Genomic DNA, 17,484 nt, shown 5'->3' on the forward strand with positions numbered 1-17,484 from the left:
CCCAGAAAAGATGTCGTGTATGTACTAAGAGAGGAATGAGGCGTGATACCCGCTACTATTGCCCACAATGCCCATCATTGCCAGCCTTATGCGTCACTGACTGCTTTAAAATCTTCCACACAGAACCACGTTTTTAAACTGTAAAAATGTATCCCAATTTGTCATTCAAACATTTGGTTCATTTAGTGAATGACACATTCGAGTAGAGCTCACTTAATTTCCAGGGGGGGTTCTCCAGAATCTAAACCTTCCATTGCGTGCTTGTTTCTGGAAATCATCCATTGAGTTAAAATGGTCACTAAACCCATAGATGAATTCCCAGAGGAGTGTCATTTCCAAAATGGGGTCACTTCAGGGGGGATTCTTTAGCTCTGGTACTCTGAAAAGTGCCAGAACAGCATCTATGGGTTTAGTGACCATTTACCTATCTACTTATTTTCCCACCACTAGATTAATTTATACAGAGGAGTAGATTGTAAAATTCGGTCACTTGTTGTGGGTTTCCTCTGTTTAGGCACCTCAGGGGCTCTCCAAATGCAACATGGCGTCCGCTATCCATTCCAGTCAAATTTCCATTCCAAAAGTCAAATGGCGCTCCTTACCTTCCGAGCCATGCCGTGTGCCCAAACAGTGGCTTTGCACCACATATGGGGTATCAGCGTGCTCAGGAGAAATTGCACAACACATTTTGGGGTCCATTTTTTCTGGCTGCCCTTGTGAAAATTAAAAATTTGAGGCTAAAGTAGCAGTTTTGTGTTAAAAATGTGTTTTTTTATTTTCACACTTCAACATTATAAAATTCTGTGAAGCCCCTGGATGTTCAAGGTGCTCACCACACATCTAGATAAGTTCCTTGAGGGGTCTAGTTTCCAAAATGGGGTCACTTGTTGGGGGTTTCCTCTGTTTAGGCACCTCAGGGGCTCTCCAAATGCAACATGGCGTCCGCTATCGATTCCAGTCAAATTTCCATTCCAAAAGTCAAATGGCGCTCCTTACCTTCCGAGCCATGCCGTGCGCCCAAACAGTGGTTTTGCACCACATATGGGGTATCAGCGTGCTCAGGAGAAATTGCACAACACATTTTGGGGTCTATTTTTCTGGCTGCCCTTGTGAAAATTAAAAATTTGAGGCTAAAGTAGCAGTTTTGTGTTAAAAATGTGTTTTTTAATTTTCACACTTCAACATTATAAAATTCTGTGAAGCCCCTTGGGGTTCAAGGTGCTCACCACACATCTAGATAAGTTCCTTAAGGGGTCTAGTTTCCAAAATGGGGTCACTTGTTGGGGGTTTCCTCGGTTTAGGCACCTCAGGGGCTCTCCAAATGCAACATGGCGTCCGCTATCGATTCCAGTCAAATTTCCATTCCAAAAGTCAAATGGTGCTCCTTACCTTTCAAGCCATGCCGTGCGCCCAAACAGTGGCTTTGCACCACATATGGGGTATCAGCATGCTCAGGAGAAATTGCACAACACATTTTGTGGTCCATTTTTTCTGGCTGCCCTTGTGAAAATTAAAAATTTGAGGTTAAAGTAGCAGTTTTGTGAAAAAAAGTTAAATGTTCATTGTTTTCTTCCACATTCCAAAAATTCCTGTGAAGCACCTGAAGGGTTAATAAACTTCTTGAATGTGGTTTTGAGCACCTTGAGGGGTTCAGTTTTTAGAATGGTATCACTTTTGGGTATTTTCTGTCATAAAGGCTCCTCAAAGTCACTTCAAATAAGATGTGGTCCCTAAAAAAATGTTTTTGTAAATTTTGTTGTAAAAATTAGATATCGCTGGTCAACTTTTAACCCTTATAGCTTCCTAACAAAAAAAAATTTTGGTTCCAAAATTGTGCTGATGTGAAGTAGACATGTGGGAAATGTTATTTATTAACTATTTGTGTGACATATCTCTCTAATTAAAGGGCATGAAAATTCAAAGTTTGAAAATTGCAAAATTTTCAAAATTTTTGCCAAATTTCCGATTTTTCCACAAATAAACGCAAGTGATATCGAAGAAATTTTACCACTATCATGAAGTACAATATGTCACAAAAAAACAGTCTCAGAATCAGGGGGATCCGTTGAAGCGTTCCAGAGTAATTACCTCATAAAGTGACAGTGGTCAGAATTGAAAAAATTGGCCCGGTCACGAAGGCAAAAACAGGCTCTGGCACGAAGTGGTTAAACTTAGAACTACAACTCACCCTGCAAAAAATAAGTCACCATATAGATGAGTTGGTGAAAAAGTAAAGAAGTTTTGGCTCTTGGAACAAGGGGAGAAAAAACTAAAACTGTCCTAGCAGAAAGGGGTTAAAGTAATCGCATGGTCTAAAACCTTAAGAAATTATATCATAGAATCATAGAATGGTAGAGTTGGAAGGGACCTCCTGTGTCATCTGGTCCAGCCCCCTGCTCAAAGCAGGATTCACTAGATCATCTCAGACAGATGTCTGTCCAGCCTCTGTTTGAAGACGTCCATTGAAGGGGAACTCACCACCTCTCGTGGCAGGCTGTTCCACTCATTAATCACCCTAACTGTCAAAAAGTTTTTTCTAATATCTAATCTGTGTCTCCTCCCATTTAGTTTCATCCCATTGCTTCTAGTCTTTCCTTGTGCAAATGAGAATAAAGATGATCCTTCTACAATGTGACAGCCCTTGACATATTTGTAGACAGCTATTAAGTCTCCTCTCAGTCTTCTTTTTTGCAAGCTAAACATTCCCAAATCCTGCAACCGTTCCTCATAGGACATGGTTTGCAGACCAATCACCATTCTGGTCGCTCTTCTCTGAACTTGCTCCAGTTTGTCTATGTCTTTTTTAAAATGTGGTGCCCAAAACTGTACACAGTATTCCAGATGAGGTCTGACCAAAGAGGAGTAAAGACCGATAATGACTTCACGTGATCTAGACTGTATGCTTCTGTTAATACATCCCAGAATTGTATTTGCCTTTTTTGCTGCTGCATCACACTGTTGACTCATGTTCAGTCTATGATCTATTAGTATACCTAAGTCTTTTTCACATGTACTGTTGCTTAGCTCTGTTCCTCCCATTCTGTATATGCTTTTTTTCATTTTTATTGCCCAGATGTAGTACTTTGCATTTTTCCCTGTTAAAAACCATTCTGTTGGTTGCTGCCCACTGCTCCAGTTTATTTAGGTCTTTTTGAATCCTCTCTCTCTCTTCTCTAGTATTAGCTATCCCTCCTAGCTTTGTGTCATCAGCAAATTTAATCAGTTTACCCTCAATTCCTTCATCTAAATCATTGATAAAGATGTTGAACAATACAGGTCCCAGGACGGAGCCCTGTGGTACCCCACTTGAGACATTCATCCAGCTGGATGTGAAGCCATTTACAACCACCCTTTGAGTCCGATCACTAAGCCAGTTATGAATCCACCTAACAGTTGCCTGGTCCATTGCATACTTGGTCATTTTTTCAATAAGGATGGTGTGAGATACTTTGTCAAATGCTTTGCTGAAGTCAAGATATACTATATCTACAGCATTTCCCTGATCCACCCAGTCAGTGATTCTGTCATAGAAGGAAATTAAGTTAGTCTGACATGACTTGTTAGTTACAAACCCATGCTGACTCTGGTTAATCACTTCATTCTTATCCATGTACTTACATACATGTTGTTTAATAATTTTTTCAAAGATCTTTCCTGGTATAGAAGTCAGACTCACCGGCCTATAGTTCCCTGGGTCCACCTTCTTCCCCTTTTTGAAGATAGGAACAACATTTGCTCTTCTCCAGTCTTCTGGGACTTCTCCTGTTCTCCAAGAATTTTCAAAGATTATGGAGAGTGGTTCTAAAATTTCTTCTACGATCTCCTTCAGTACTCTGGGGTGTAATTCATCTGGACCTGGAGACTTGAACTCATTTATGTTAGCTAAATATTCCCTCACAATCTGTCTGTTTACAGATAACTTGGATTCCTCTATTCCTTTAAAAGGACAGTGAAGATCAGTTGATGTTACATTTTCTTTCTGAGAGAAAACAGATGCAAAATAGGAATTAAAAAGTTCGGCCTTCTCAACATCCTCTCTTACCATTTCTCCATTTTCATCCTGTAAAAATCCTATAGCATCTTTGACTTTTCTTTTACTTTTGACATACCCCCAAAATCCTTTTTTATTGCTTTTGACATCTCTTGCAAGCCTTAATTCATTGTCAGCTTTAGCTAACCTGATACGTGCCCTGCAGGATCTGCAGACTGCATTATAATCTTCTTTAGATATGCCTCCCTCTTTCCATTTAATAAACATTTCTTTCTTTCTTTTTAGCATGTGTTTAAGTTCTGTGTTCATCCATCCTGGTTTCCTTAAATGCTTCCCATTCTTCCTACTTTTCGGGATTGTTAACGATTGTGCTTTGAGAATTTCATTTTTAAAAATTTCCCATCCTTCCTGGACATTTTTGTCCTTAAGGACATCCAGCCATTGGATCCCTCCTATTCTCTTTCTGAGTCTCTTAAAATCTGCCTTTCTAAAATCTAACCTTGAAGTATGAGTCTTCACATGTCTTCCTCCTCTAGTTATCCAAAATTCTATAATAGCATGATCGCTGCCTCCTAGGGTCCCAGCCACCTTTACCTCCTCAACCATTTCCTCCCTGTTTATAAGGATTAGATCCAAAGTAGCAGATCCCCTTGTTTTCTCCCCTACCTTTTGGAAGATAAAGTTGTCAGCAAGAGAGGATAAGAATTTGCTTGACCTGTTAGTTTTACTTGAGAGAGATTCCCAACAAATGTCTGGATAGTTGAAATCTCCCATGACCACTACGTCATATTTTTTGGAGAACTTGGTCATTTGATACATAAAGAGTTCATCCATATCTTCAGCTTGCCCAGGTGGCCTGTAGTAAATGCCTACAATGGTGTCCTTTCTGTTGTTCTATCCTTGTATTCTTACCCAAACAGTTTCCACAGAACTCCCAGTCTCTGAAGCTTCAATCTCTGTGCAGATATACGCTTTTCTAACATACAATGCAACACCTCCTCCTCGTTTATCAAGTCTGTTTCTTGCAAATAAGTTGTATCCTTTTAGCCTTTTATTCCAATCATGTGTATCGTCCCACCAAGTTTCAGTGATTCCAATGACATCATATTCCTTTTCCTGCATTAGTAGTTCCAATTCTCCTTGTTTGTTGCCCATGCTTTGTGCATTTGTATAAAAACATTTTAGTTTGTGATTGGTTTCTCTTCCTCCCATATTTTTATTATTTAGATTTTTTTGTCTTTGTTCTTCTTTTCCACTTCCAGTAGCAGAGATCTCAATAGTATTTGTCAGCTGTATGGCTTTTTCTGGCCTTTTGCTTCCCTTCCCTTCATTGTTCTAGTTTAAAGCTCTTCTGATGAGTGTAGCAAGGCGACTTCCAAATACATGTTTTCCAGTCTTCGTAAGGTGCACCCCATCTCTAGCAAGTAGTCCATCGTATAGGTAATTCATTCCGTGATCCAGAAATCCAAATCCTTGTTGACGGCACCATCGACGTAGCCAGTTGTTCACCTGTAGAATCTTATTCCACCTCATTGTTCCATGGCCATCCACTGGGAGGATGGATGAGAAGACCACCTGCGCTCCCAATTCTTTCACTTTCTTGCCTAAGTCTTCAAAGTCACTGCAGATGGTTTCCAGGTCCTTTCCTGCGGTGTCATTTGTCCCCACATGTATTATCAGGAATAGGTAGTGATCTGTAGGTCTGAAGAGTCTTGATATCCTGTCAGACACATCTTTAATTTTTGCTCCTGGAAGACAGCACATTTCTCTTGAGGTTTTGTCTGGTCTGCAGATAGCGGCCTCTGTTCCTCTTAACAGGGAATCCCCCATGACCACCACTCTCCGTTTTTTCTTCACAACATTCTTCTTTCTCCATCCAGGAGGATTCTGAGGGCTTACAAGGTTATTCATTGCTGGCAAAGTCTTATTTTGCTGTATTTCTTCATGGTTCTCCTGCGTGAGAGCCTGGTACTGGTTCCTGAGCAGTATGGGTGCTGACTGCCTCTCGATCCTCCTGCTTCTGTGGGTCACATGCTTCCATTCCTCTGTTTCGTCAGGTGCAGTTCGAATTTCTTCTCTTTCTGAATCATGAAGAGATAATTCTGCTCTGTCTAAGAACTCTTCACCTTCCTTAATGATTTTCAAGGTAGTTAACCTCTCTTCTAGATTTCGCAACTTTTCCTCCAACAGGGACACAAGCTTGCATTTCTGGCATGTGAAGTTTGGCTTTTCCACTGGCAAGTCTGTGAACATGTAGCAGGATATGCAGCTCACCAAATGGCTCCTGGACTCTTCCATGTTCTTATTGTTAATGTTCTGAAAACAGTGAAAAAAGCTTAAAAAAAAAGCTTCAAAATGCGCGCGCCAGTAGGGAATAGTGGGAATATGCAAATTATCTCCTCAGGACTCCTCCCCTGGTTTACCGATGTCCTCTTTTCAGCTCCAACAGCCAAAATCCAGTGTTCTTTGAGCTCGCGGAGACTCTTCACTTACCCCAAATTGCAGTGGGAATATGCAAATTATCTCCTCAGGACTCCTCCCCTGGTTTACCGATGTCCTCTTTTCAGCTCCAACAGCCAAAATCCAGTGTTCTTTGAGCTCGCGGAGACTCTTCACTTACCCCAAAATGCAGTGGGAATATGCAAATTATCTCCTCAGGAGTCCTCCCCTGGTTTACAGATGTCCTCTTTTCAGCTCCAACAGCCAAAATCCAGTGTTCTTTGAGCTCGCGGAGACTCTTCACTTACCCCAAAATGCAGTGGGAATATGCAAATTATCTCCTCAGGACTCCTCCCCTGGTTTACGGATGTCCTCTTTTCAGCTCCAACAGCCAAAATCCAGTGTTCTTTGAGCTCGCGGAGACTCTTCACTTACCCCAAAATGCAGTGGGAATATGCAAATTATCTCCTCAGGACTCCTCCCCTGGTTTATAGTCAATGGTTGAATTAGAAAATCTCTATAATGCAAAGTTACTTGAAGTTGAAGTTATATCCAATTATTGCCTCAGATGGAGTAATGTGTATAGCGTATTGATGTATGAGTAGCATTTAATGATTTTATTTAGCAGTGGAGTCTCCTTTTATGGCTACAGCTAATTGTATACTTAACATCTATCTTCACTTGCATTCTTTTCTTCCTCTTATATTTTATTTGGCAAACACTAGTGAATCAGTGATTCCAATAAGGGATAGGGAGGAACATTCGATCCTTCCAAGTTCAAAAGGTAAGTGTTGGTATATCAACATAATTGTAAAACCACAAAGCTAGATTGTATGGTTACAATAATAGAAAGACGGCTTAATTCACGGGAAAACATGCAGAGTATCAACATTTTCCTAGATGGAAATATGGAAACAGCATGACAGAATTTTATGTAGATGTTTCATACTTGAACTTAGAAGTGAAAAGACATTATTGGCTTATCTGAACAGGCTTGTCAATGATTCTACAATGTTTGAAGTAATCATATTATATGACGGGTCAGGAAAAAAACATGTCTGGATGTATTGAAAAAGACAACCATCTAAATCCCTGCCAACAATGCAGCCCATTGAAAGAAAACTGTGAGCTATTTAATGGCGCAGAGTATAATTGCTAGTCAGGATCAATTTGGTATTTAATGGTAGTATCTTTGTATTGGTTAGATACATGTTACTGTTTACAAGGATAGTATACTAAACGCTTTCTAGAATTTGGGCATAAAATTATTAAGGCTAAATTCACATGTCCAGTAATCATTCATTTGAAACGGATTCAGGAGCAAATTTGAAAGTTCATATGTCCAGTAGCATATATGAAATATTTAGATTTCCTATTCCAATAAGCAAAAACAGATCCTTTTCAAATGGGAGGAAAACGGATGGCTATTTAACAAATCTGTTTTCCATAGATTTCAATGTAACAAAAAACAGATCTAGTTGAAATAATTTTTTTTCAGGCGGACAAAAAAGGATCAATTTTTTGCTTACTGGATCCGATTCAAATGGATGATTACTTGACAGTTCATATGTCCAGTAGTCATCTGTTTGAAACAGGCCCAAGTAAAGAAAAAACTGATCCATTTCAAATGGAAGAAAAACAGATGGCTATTTAAAGGGGTTGTACACTACTTTATATTACCCCCCTCCAATGTATCCCCCCGCAGCCCCTAAGACTTTTTGTAAATATCTTATGTTGCAGATAATGCCTGTGAATGGCGCCATCACTGGCTGCTCACAGGCATCATGTGACCTCCGGCTACAGCCGGCTCTGACATCTTCTGATGTCACGACAAGTGCTGGCAGCAGCCAGGGGTCTTTGTCTTCTGCATTCCAGGTGGATGCCAGGCTGTGGGCGGGGTTACCCCCCCACATCACACCCGGCATCCACCTCGCACTCTGCCTCTCCCCATTCATTGGGAAAGCGCGTGGTGGATGCTGGGTGTGATGCGGGGGTTAACCCCGCCCACAACCCAGTAGCCACTGCGGGGACCCCAGCGCTGAGTCACGCCTCACTTGTCAAGACATCAGTGCGGGGCCACGTGATACCTGTGAGCGGCCACCGATAGCGCCACTCACAGGCATTATCAGCAACATAAGGTATTTACAAAAAGTCTTAGGGACCCCGGGGGAATACATTGGGGGGGGGGAGGGGGGTAATATAAAGTAGTATACAACTTCTTTAACAGTTTTCCATAGTACAAGAATGCAACGCCAGAATCACTGTCAGTACGTGAATGCAGCACCAGAACCACCATCAGTACATATATGCAAAATCAGAACCAACATCAGAACATGAATGCAGCACCAGAAATACCATTTGTACATGAACACAGTGCTAGAACCACCATCAGTCCATGAATGGAGCTCCAGAATCACCATCAGTATATGTATACAGAACTAACCTTAGTAAAGCGATAAATTGTAATGTCAGGTCAGCCTCATATATAATTGTATCACATGAACCTACTATTCCCAGTATATCCATAACCTAACAATGGTAAATAAATACTGGGAGTTGTTGTTACCAGCCATCATCAGACTGTGGACCAATCCCCCGAATTGCCCAATGTACCCCATAGCCTGATAATGTCCCAAATTGCCCCATAATATCTCCCAGTGCCCCAATATGTTACCCATTTCCCCATTATGTGTCCTCATAGTAACACATCTCTCCCACTTCATCTAAAATAATCGAACGTTTCATGTTTAGCTCTGCTATGGAGCACTCACTGATGCCCGATGTGTCCACTTCCTCTGCAGCGCCGGTACCAGCGTAATGGGGTAGGCAGCGTGCTGACCTGATCACACTGCTGCACGTCAGGGCAGGCGCTATAGAGTTCAAATGTGTTTGTGTCTGAAAGACATAAATGCATTTGAATAGAGGAAGAACGGAGTGGCATCTCCCGGATAACTCCACGGGCAGCAGTAAACCCTTCAGTGTAAGTTGTGCAGGCCTGGTAAAAAAGGCATATGGAAGGAAATTTCTTAACACGTCACCCCTTTAAAGGGGTGGATTTTAGTCATTGCAAACTAAAAATTGTTATGGCTCTATCTTCTTGTTTATTCTGTATTTTTGGAATACTCCGTACTCCTCTATTACATTGTACACCACCAAAACAAATAGCCGCACCTACGCAGTAGACTATTACCATTTGCTATGCATAGAGGTACAGTTGTGCTCAAAAGTTTACATACCCCGGCACAATTTTTCCTTCCATGGCCTTGCTTCAGAGAATATGAATGATTACAAAAATTTTTTTCTTCACTCATGGTTATTGGTTGGGTGAACCCATTTATTGTCAAACTACTGTGTTTTCTCTTTTTAAATCTTAATGACAGCCAAAAACATCCAAATGACCCTGTTCAAAAGTTCACAACCCCCATTTCTTAATACCGTGTATTGCCCCCTCTAACATCAATAATAGCTTGAAGTCTTTTGTGGTAGTTTTGGATGAGGTTCTTTAATTTGTCAGATGGTAAAGCTGACCATTCTTCTTGGCAAAAAGCCTCCAGTTCCTGTAAATTCCTGGGTTGTCTAGCATGAACTGTGTGCTTGAGATCTCCCCAGAGTGGCTCAATGATATTGAGGTCAGGAGACTGAAATAGCCGCTTCAGAACCTTCAATTTGTTCTGTTGTAGCCAGGTTGACTTGGCCTTGTGTTTTGGATCGTTGTCATGTTGAAACGTCCAAGTACGTCCGATGCGCAGCTTCCCGGCTGATGAGTACAAATTTGACTCCAGCTTTTGCTGATAATGTGCTGCATTCATCTTTCCTTCAACTTTTACCAAGTTTTCTGTGCCTTTGTAACTCACACATCCCCAAAACATCAGTGATCCACCTCCGTGCTCTACTGTAGGAATGGTGTTCTTTTCATCATAGGCCTTGTTGACCTCTCTCCAAATGTAACGTTTATAGTTGTGGCCAAAAAAGTTAATTTTGGTCTAATCACTCCAAATTACCTTGTCCCAGAAGTTTTGAGGCTTGTCTCTATGCTGTTTGGCGTGTTACGCTCACGCCCGGACTGACTGGCATGAGCGTGGTTAGTGATCCCACTGGACTATGAACCGAGTAGTGCCTGGAGGAGCGTGATTAAGTATCAACTCGGTCCGACCAAGGTCGCACGTCTGCTCAGTCGACTCCGTGAACCAGGGAGGAACCGAGCAGAGGGACCAGGTGCTACTCCAGGTCAGACCCCGGTCACAGCTGTTGACCCACACCGGGGAATGCAGGAACGGGCAGGCACAGCTGGTATGCAGACAGGTGGGTACTGGCAGGCACGGCTGGTATGCAGACAGGCGGGTACTAGCAGGCACGGCTGGTGTGCAGACAGGCGGGTACTGGCAGGCATGGCTGGTATGCAGACAGGCAGATACTGGCAGGTATGAACGCAGGCTGGATAGGGACCAGTACAGACTGGGATACAGGAACAGAGCCGCAGGTGCGATGGACTAGCAGAGCAGAACCGCAGGTGCGGAGGACAAGCGGGGCAGAGCAGAGTGAAACCGCAGGTGCGGTGGACAAGCAGAGCAGAGCGAAACCGCAGGTGCGGTGAACAAGCAGAACAGAGCGAAACCGCAGGTGCGGTGAACAAGCAGAGCAGAGCGAAACCGCAGGTGCGGTGAACAAGCAGAGCAGAGCGAAACCGCAGGTGCGGTGAACAAGCAGAGCAGAGCGAAACTGCAGGTGCGGTGAACAAGCAGAGCAAAGCGGAACCACAGATGCGGGGGACAAGCAGAGCACAGTGAATCCGCTGATGCGGTGGACAAGCAGAGCAGAGCGAAACCGCAGATGCGGTGGACAAGCAGAGCAGAGAGAAACCGCAGGTGCAGTGGACAAGCAGAGCAGAACAGAGCAGAAGGTGCAGGCAGACAGGACAGGGCTCTGTTCACATGGAACAGACTGGAAAATACAGGAAGATAGTTAGAACACAGGAGGTAGATACGGAGGCAGGGAAACGGGACAAGCAGAACCAGATATACACAAGGTACTTACTATGAAGTAGCGAGTGGACACAAAATTCACAAACAGAAGTACAGAGACAACGAGTTGGAGTTAGGTGCAGGTTCAGACACTGCAGGAAAACGGAAGGTTCGGACATAGAGATAAACAGGTAACGGGCTAGGACACAGTTCAGACAGGAACTAAACCAGGAACAAGATTCAGGAACGAGCCTGGAAACTCAGCCCCCAGGGTGGCGGAAACAGACTAGAAGTCACAGATACAGGCAACAGGCCTGGGTATACAGCCCCCAGGGCGGCGGAACAGAATAGAAGACACAGATACAGGTAACAGGTCTGGGTATACAGCCCCCAGGGTGGCGGGAACAGACAAGATACACAACAGGACCTGGCAACTCAGTTGCACAGAACACACTGTAAGAAAGTGTTGCTCAGGCCCCTCCTACTGGGTGGAGGGGGTTTATGTATCCAGTGACTCACAGCAATAGGCAGTAACTATAAGAATCAGGCAGTAACTGCGCTGCCGCCCTAAGCAATCAGACAAGAGACACAGCAGGTACTAGAGCAAAGTGAGCAACCTGGACTGATAGGTAAGATGGCGGTCTTGCATGGTGGGAGGTGGTAAGCCATGCCAGCATGCTGCCAGGGATGTTACAGTAGATGAGATACTTTGTGGCATTTGCGCAGTAATGGCTTTCTTCTGGCGACTTGACCATGCAGCGCATTTTTCTTCACGTGCCTCCTTATTGTGCATCTTGAAACAGCCACACCGCTAGTTTTCAGACAGTCCTGAATTTCAGCTGATGTTATTTGTGGGTTTTTCTTTGCATCCCGAACAATTTTCCTGGCAGTTTTGGCTGAAATTTTTGTTGGTCTACCTGACCCTGGTTTGGTTTTTACAGAGCCCCTGATTTTCCATTTGTTAATCACAGTTTCAACGCTGCTGACTGGCATTATGAATTCCTTGAATATTTTTTTGTATCCCTTTCCTGCGTTATGCAGTTCAACTACCTTTTCCCATAGATCCGTTGACAATTCTTTTGCTTTCCCCATGACTCACAATCCAGAAACATCAGTGGCTGGATGAAAGATGCAAGAGTCTGTCTGGATCCAAGAAACTCACTCAGCTTTTATGCACACACACTGATTACAAGCAAACATGTCACAGGTGAGGATGTTACCTTTAGTAGCTATTCAAACCCATTTGTGTCAAATTCTGTGCATGTTATGAGGCCAAAATCACCAGGGTATGTGAACTTTTGATCAGGGTCATTTGGATGTTTTTGGTTGTCATTAAGATTTAAAAAGAGAAAACACAGTAGTTTGACAATAAATGGCTTCACCCAACCAATAACCATGAGTGGAGAAAAAGTTTTTTTGTTATCATTCATATTCTCTGTGTAGCATCGGCGTCTCTGCCTCCTGACAGGCAGAGACGCCGTCCCTCTCACCTCCCCGCTCCCCGCGCGGCATCCTCCTGCGCTCCTCTTCCTGCTGCTGCCGGCGCGCGCAGCTTCCCGGGCACTGTGCTTAGGGCGCGCGCGCGCTCCCTCTCTCTTAAAGGGGCCGCGCGCGCCGTCCTAAGGAGTCCCCGGCCAATAGCCGGAGGACCTCCCATATATAAGGCACCTCCTCCAAAATGCAGGTGCCCGAGCAAAAGTTGATGCACAGCATACTTACCTCTGCTTCAGCCCTCAGGTCCCGTTGCCAGCCTGACTACTGTTCCAGTCCGCCAGTCTGACTACTCTCCAGCCCGACAGTCTGTCCTCCGTTCAACCCGCCAGTCTGTCTATGGGCAAGTCTGCCCGCTTACCAGGAAGCACCTGCCAGTTACCTGCCTGTTACCTGCTAGCCTACCTGGAGGCTCTGCCGTCACGTGCCGTGACCACCCGTCTGCTAACCTAGAGACTTCTGCTTGCTCTGCCGTCACGTGCTGTGACCACCCGTCTGCTAACCAAGAGACTTCTGCCTGCTCTGCCGTCACGTGCCATGACCACCCGTCGGCTAACCTAAAGACTTCTGCCTGCTCTGCCGTCACGTGCCGTGACCACCCGTCTACTAACCCAGAGACTTCTGCCTGCTTGTTGTGCCTTTCCGCTATACCGGTCAGTCCCAGTCATCTGACCCGTGGGAGCCACCTGCTCTCTTACAAGGTCGTCCCCAGAGTAGCACCTGGTCCCTCTGCTCGGTCCCTCCGTGGTCACGGAGTCGTTAGCCGCCGTACGACCAGGGTCGGTCTGAGTGGATACTTAGTTACGCCCCTCTGGGTCCCTCCTTGCACCGCGGCACAGAGGTTCCACCACCCGGACCAGTAACACTCTGAAACAAGGCCAAGAAAGAAAATATTCTGCCTGGGTATGTAAAATTTTTGGGCACGACTGTATACATACAGTCAATGTTTTCCTGGAATTTTTATTATAGAATCTTCTTCTTATGTTTGGAATTAATTTCCCATCTTGTTCTCTAGGTTCTTTATACTGGTTGAACTGGATAACATGATATAGTTCAGTAGGATATGCTAGGATGACCCCATGACACGTTCTCTTCACGTATTCCTCTGTGATTTACTGCCACATTGATTAAGGATACAGTTATATGAAAAAGTTTGGGCACCCCTATTAATCTTAACCTTAATGTTTTATAAAAATTGGTGTTTTTGCAACAGCTATTTCAGCTTTGATATATGTAATAACTGTTGGACACAGTAATGTTTCTGCCTTGAAATGAGGTTTATTGTACTAACAGAAAATGTGCAATCTGCATTCAAACAAAATTTGACAGGTGCATAAGTATGGGCACCCTTATCATTTTCTTGTTTTAAATACTCCTACCTACTTTTTACTGACTTACTAAAGCACTTTTTTGGGTTTTGTAACCTCATTGAGCTTTGAACTTCATAGCCAGGTGTATGCAATCATGAGAAAAGCTACTTAAAGTGGCCACTTGCAAGTTGTTCTCCTGTTTGAATCTCCTCTGAAGAGTGGCATCATGGGCTCCTCAAAACAACTGTTAAATGATCTGAAAACAAAGATTATTCAATATAGTTGTTCAGGGGAAGGATACAAAAAGCTGTCTCAGAGATTTAACCTGTCAGTTTCCACTGTGAGGAACATAGTAAGGAAATGGAAGAACACAGGGACAGTTCTTGTTAAGGCCAGAAGTGGCAGGCCAAGAAAAACATCAGAAAGGCAGAGAAGAAGAATGGTGAGATCAGTCAAGGACAATTCTCAGACCACCTCCAGAGAGCTGCAGAATCAACTTGCTGCAGATGGTGTCACTGTGTATCGGTCAACTATACAACGCACTTTGCACAAGGAGAAGCTGTATGGGAGAGTGATGCGAAAGAAGCCGTTTCTGCAAGCACGCCACAAACAGAGTCGGCTGAGGTATGCAAAAGCACATTTGGAGAAGCCAATTTCTTTTTGGAAGAAGGTCCTGTGGACTGATGAAACCAAGATTGAGTTGTTTGGTCATACAAAAAGGCGTTATGCATGGCGGCAAAAAAACACAGCATTCCAAGAAAAACACTTGCTACCCACAGTAAAATTTGGTGGAGGTTCCATCATGCTTTGGGGCTGTGTGGCCAATGCCGGCACCGGGAATCTTGTTAAAGTTGAGGGACGCATGGATTCCACTCAGTATCAGCAGATTCTTGACAATAATGTTCAACGCAGGGGATGGATCTTTCAGCAAGACAATGATCCAAAACACCGCTCCAAATCTACTCAGGCATTCATGCAGAGGAACAATTACAATGTTCTGGAATGGCCATCCCAGTCCCCAGACCTGAATATCATTGAACATCTGTGGGATCATTTGAAGAGGACTGTCCATGCTCGGCGACCATCAAACTTAACTGAACTGGAATTGTTTTGTAAAGAGGAATGGTCAAAAATACCTTCATCCAGGATCCATTGAAATGAGGTTTATTGTACTAACAGAAAATGTGCAATCTGCATTCAAACAAAATTTGACAGGTGCAAAAGTATGGGCACCTCACCAGAAAAGTGACATTAATATTTAGTAGATCCTCCTTTTGCAAAAATAACAGCCTCTAGTCGCTTCCTGTAGCTTTTAATGATTTCGGCAGAAACATTACTGTGTTCAACAGTTATTACATATATCAAATTGAAATAGCTGTAGCAAAAACACCAATTTTTATAAAACATTAAGCTTAAGATTAAGAGGGGTGCCCAAACTTTTTCATATAACTGTATATCCTCATAGAAATATGAACTTTGGAGATCCTTCCTAATCTTTGTCACAGCAACTATATGTTAAAAAGAGAAAATACGACTTTCCTAGAACTATTCCAGATTGCAATTGTGTAATAACTAGTGTTGAGCGAGCACTAAAATGCTCGGGTGCTCGAAGCTCAGGCCGAGCTCACCGAGATACTCGGGTGCTCGACCCGAGCAACGAGCCCAATGTTAGTCTATGGGAGACCCGAGCATTTTTGCGGCGGCACCCCCGGCAGTCTGTAGAAAGCCTAAAAAGTGCCCAAAACGATAGTGACAGTGCTCAAATGACATGGGGACAGCATGGGGATCGCCCCAGAAGCATTTCTGACCCCCAGGTCACTGCTGTCAACAACGTGGTCAGAAGTATTAAGCCACTTTTACGGGCTCACAATAAAACGTTCAAAAACGAAACTGAAACGGTTTTCCTGTGAAATATGTTAAGGAACTTCCTTTCCAGGGTAAAGACTTGTGTATAAGATAAAATAAATAACCAAAAACAAAAATACTCCTCCACACCTTGGGCTATGTTCACAAGTAGCATTTTTTATGCGTTTTTGCACTTTTGTATTGCTTTCAACCGTGACAAATGCATTCACCGGGAAATGTCATTTTAACATTTTACAACCTTATCTGGCCATGTGCTGTGTGACACATGCATACAGTGCTGAAAAGACATGGGAACAGCATGGGGAAGACCCCTGGAAGCATCTCTCACACCCAGGTCGCTGCCTAAAAGTGTGCCCATCAGAAGTGATCCTTGCCGCATCAGAAGATGCAGACTTGCAACTATCCCCGTGCAAGTCCTTGTCCCAGGGCAGTGTTCAATTGTACCTCCCCCATTCCTTGCAATGCAAGCGCAAGTATGCAGCCTGCCACCCACCCACCCCCAGGCTGCAATACCATACTGCTAGCTTGCTTGCACTTGAAATTGGGCCTTTTAGGCATGTGGAGGCGGAATCTGGCCACCACGTCATGGCTGCGTCGGTGGCCTGGTATCCATACTCAGTCCCCAGCTGTCCGGCGGCCAGGTGTCCACGCTTGGTCCCCAGCCGCCAGGGGGCGGCCGGGTGTCCATACTCGGTCCCCAGACGCCCCTATTTGAAGGACAGCCTAACCACAAACACGTGGACAAGTGAATGTGGCCAGGGATGGTCCATCTGACTGATGCCTTCACGCTGGGTTAATATTGTGGAAGCCGGGACACAGTTGGACACTGGGATGCAACACGTCCTCCAGACATAGAGGATTGCGGGTCCTGGGTCAATCAGGCTTCAGCACAAAGTTCAGAAGGTAGACAGAAGCAGTGGTCAGCCTCCTACACAACGAGTAAATTTTTCATGATCATGAGGCCATCCATCTCCTTAGCTTTCTGTTCCTTGGAATGCAAGCGCATGTCTGTAGTAGCGGCTAGGCCTCAGGTGGTCAGCGTTTTGGCGCATATCCTACCTCCTCCGAGGATTGCTGGATGTTTTCCTGCTACTATCCCAGTTCTATGACTCCCGTTAAAACAAAGCTTCAGGTGATGAATGATAGATGAGGTGGTGGCAAAGGAAAAAGAACAGGAGGAACAGGGACCATTCACATCAATATCAGGCCAGTCAACCACACATGTTTTGTATGATATGTTTCTATATCAAAAGGAGCAGTTCGGCTACACAGTTATAGGGCATACAGTGAGTGCAATGCATACCAAAAATTTCGAGGCACTCCAATGCCCCTTGGAAGTCACATGGAGGTCAGAGGGCCTTAACTAAACCATTTTTTCCATTTATAGCAACTGGGTCTCCTGTACACTGTTGAAAGCTTTCCAAAA

Source organism: Phyllobates terribilis, unplaced genomic scaffold, assembly GCF_046119375.1.
Source record: "Phyllobates terribilis strain yellow unplaced genomic scaffold, ASM4611937v1 Scaffold_4__5_contigs__length_816908805, whole genome shotgun sequence".
Lineage (NCBI taxonomy): Eukaryota > Metazoa > Chordata > Amphibia > Anura > Dendrobatidae > Phyllobates > Phyllobates terribilis.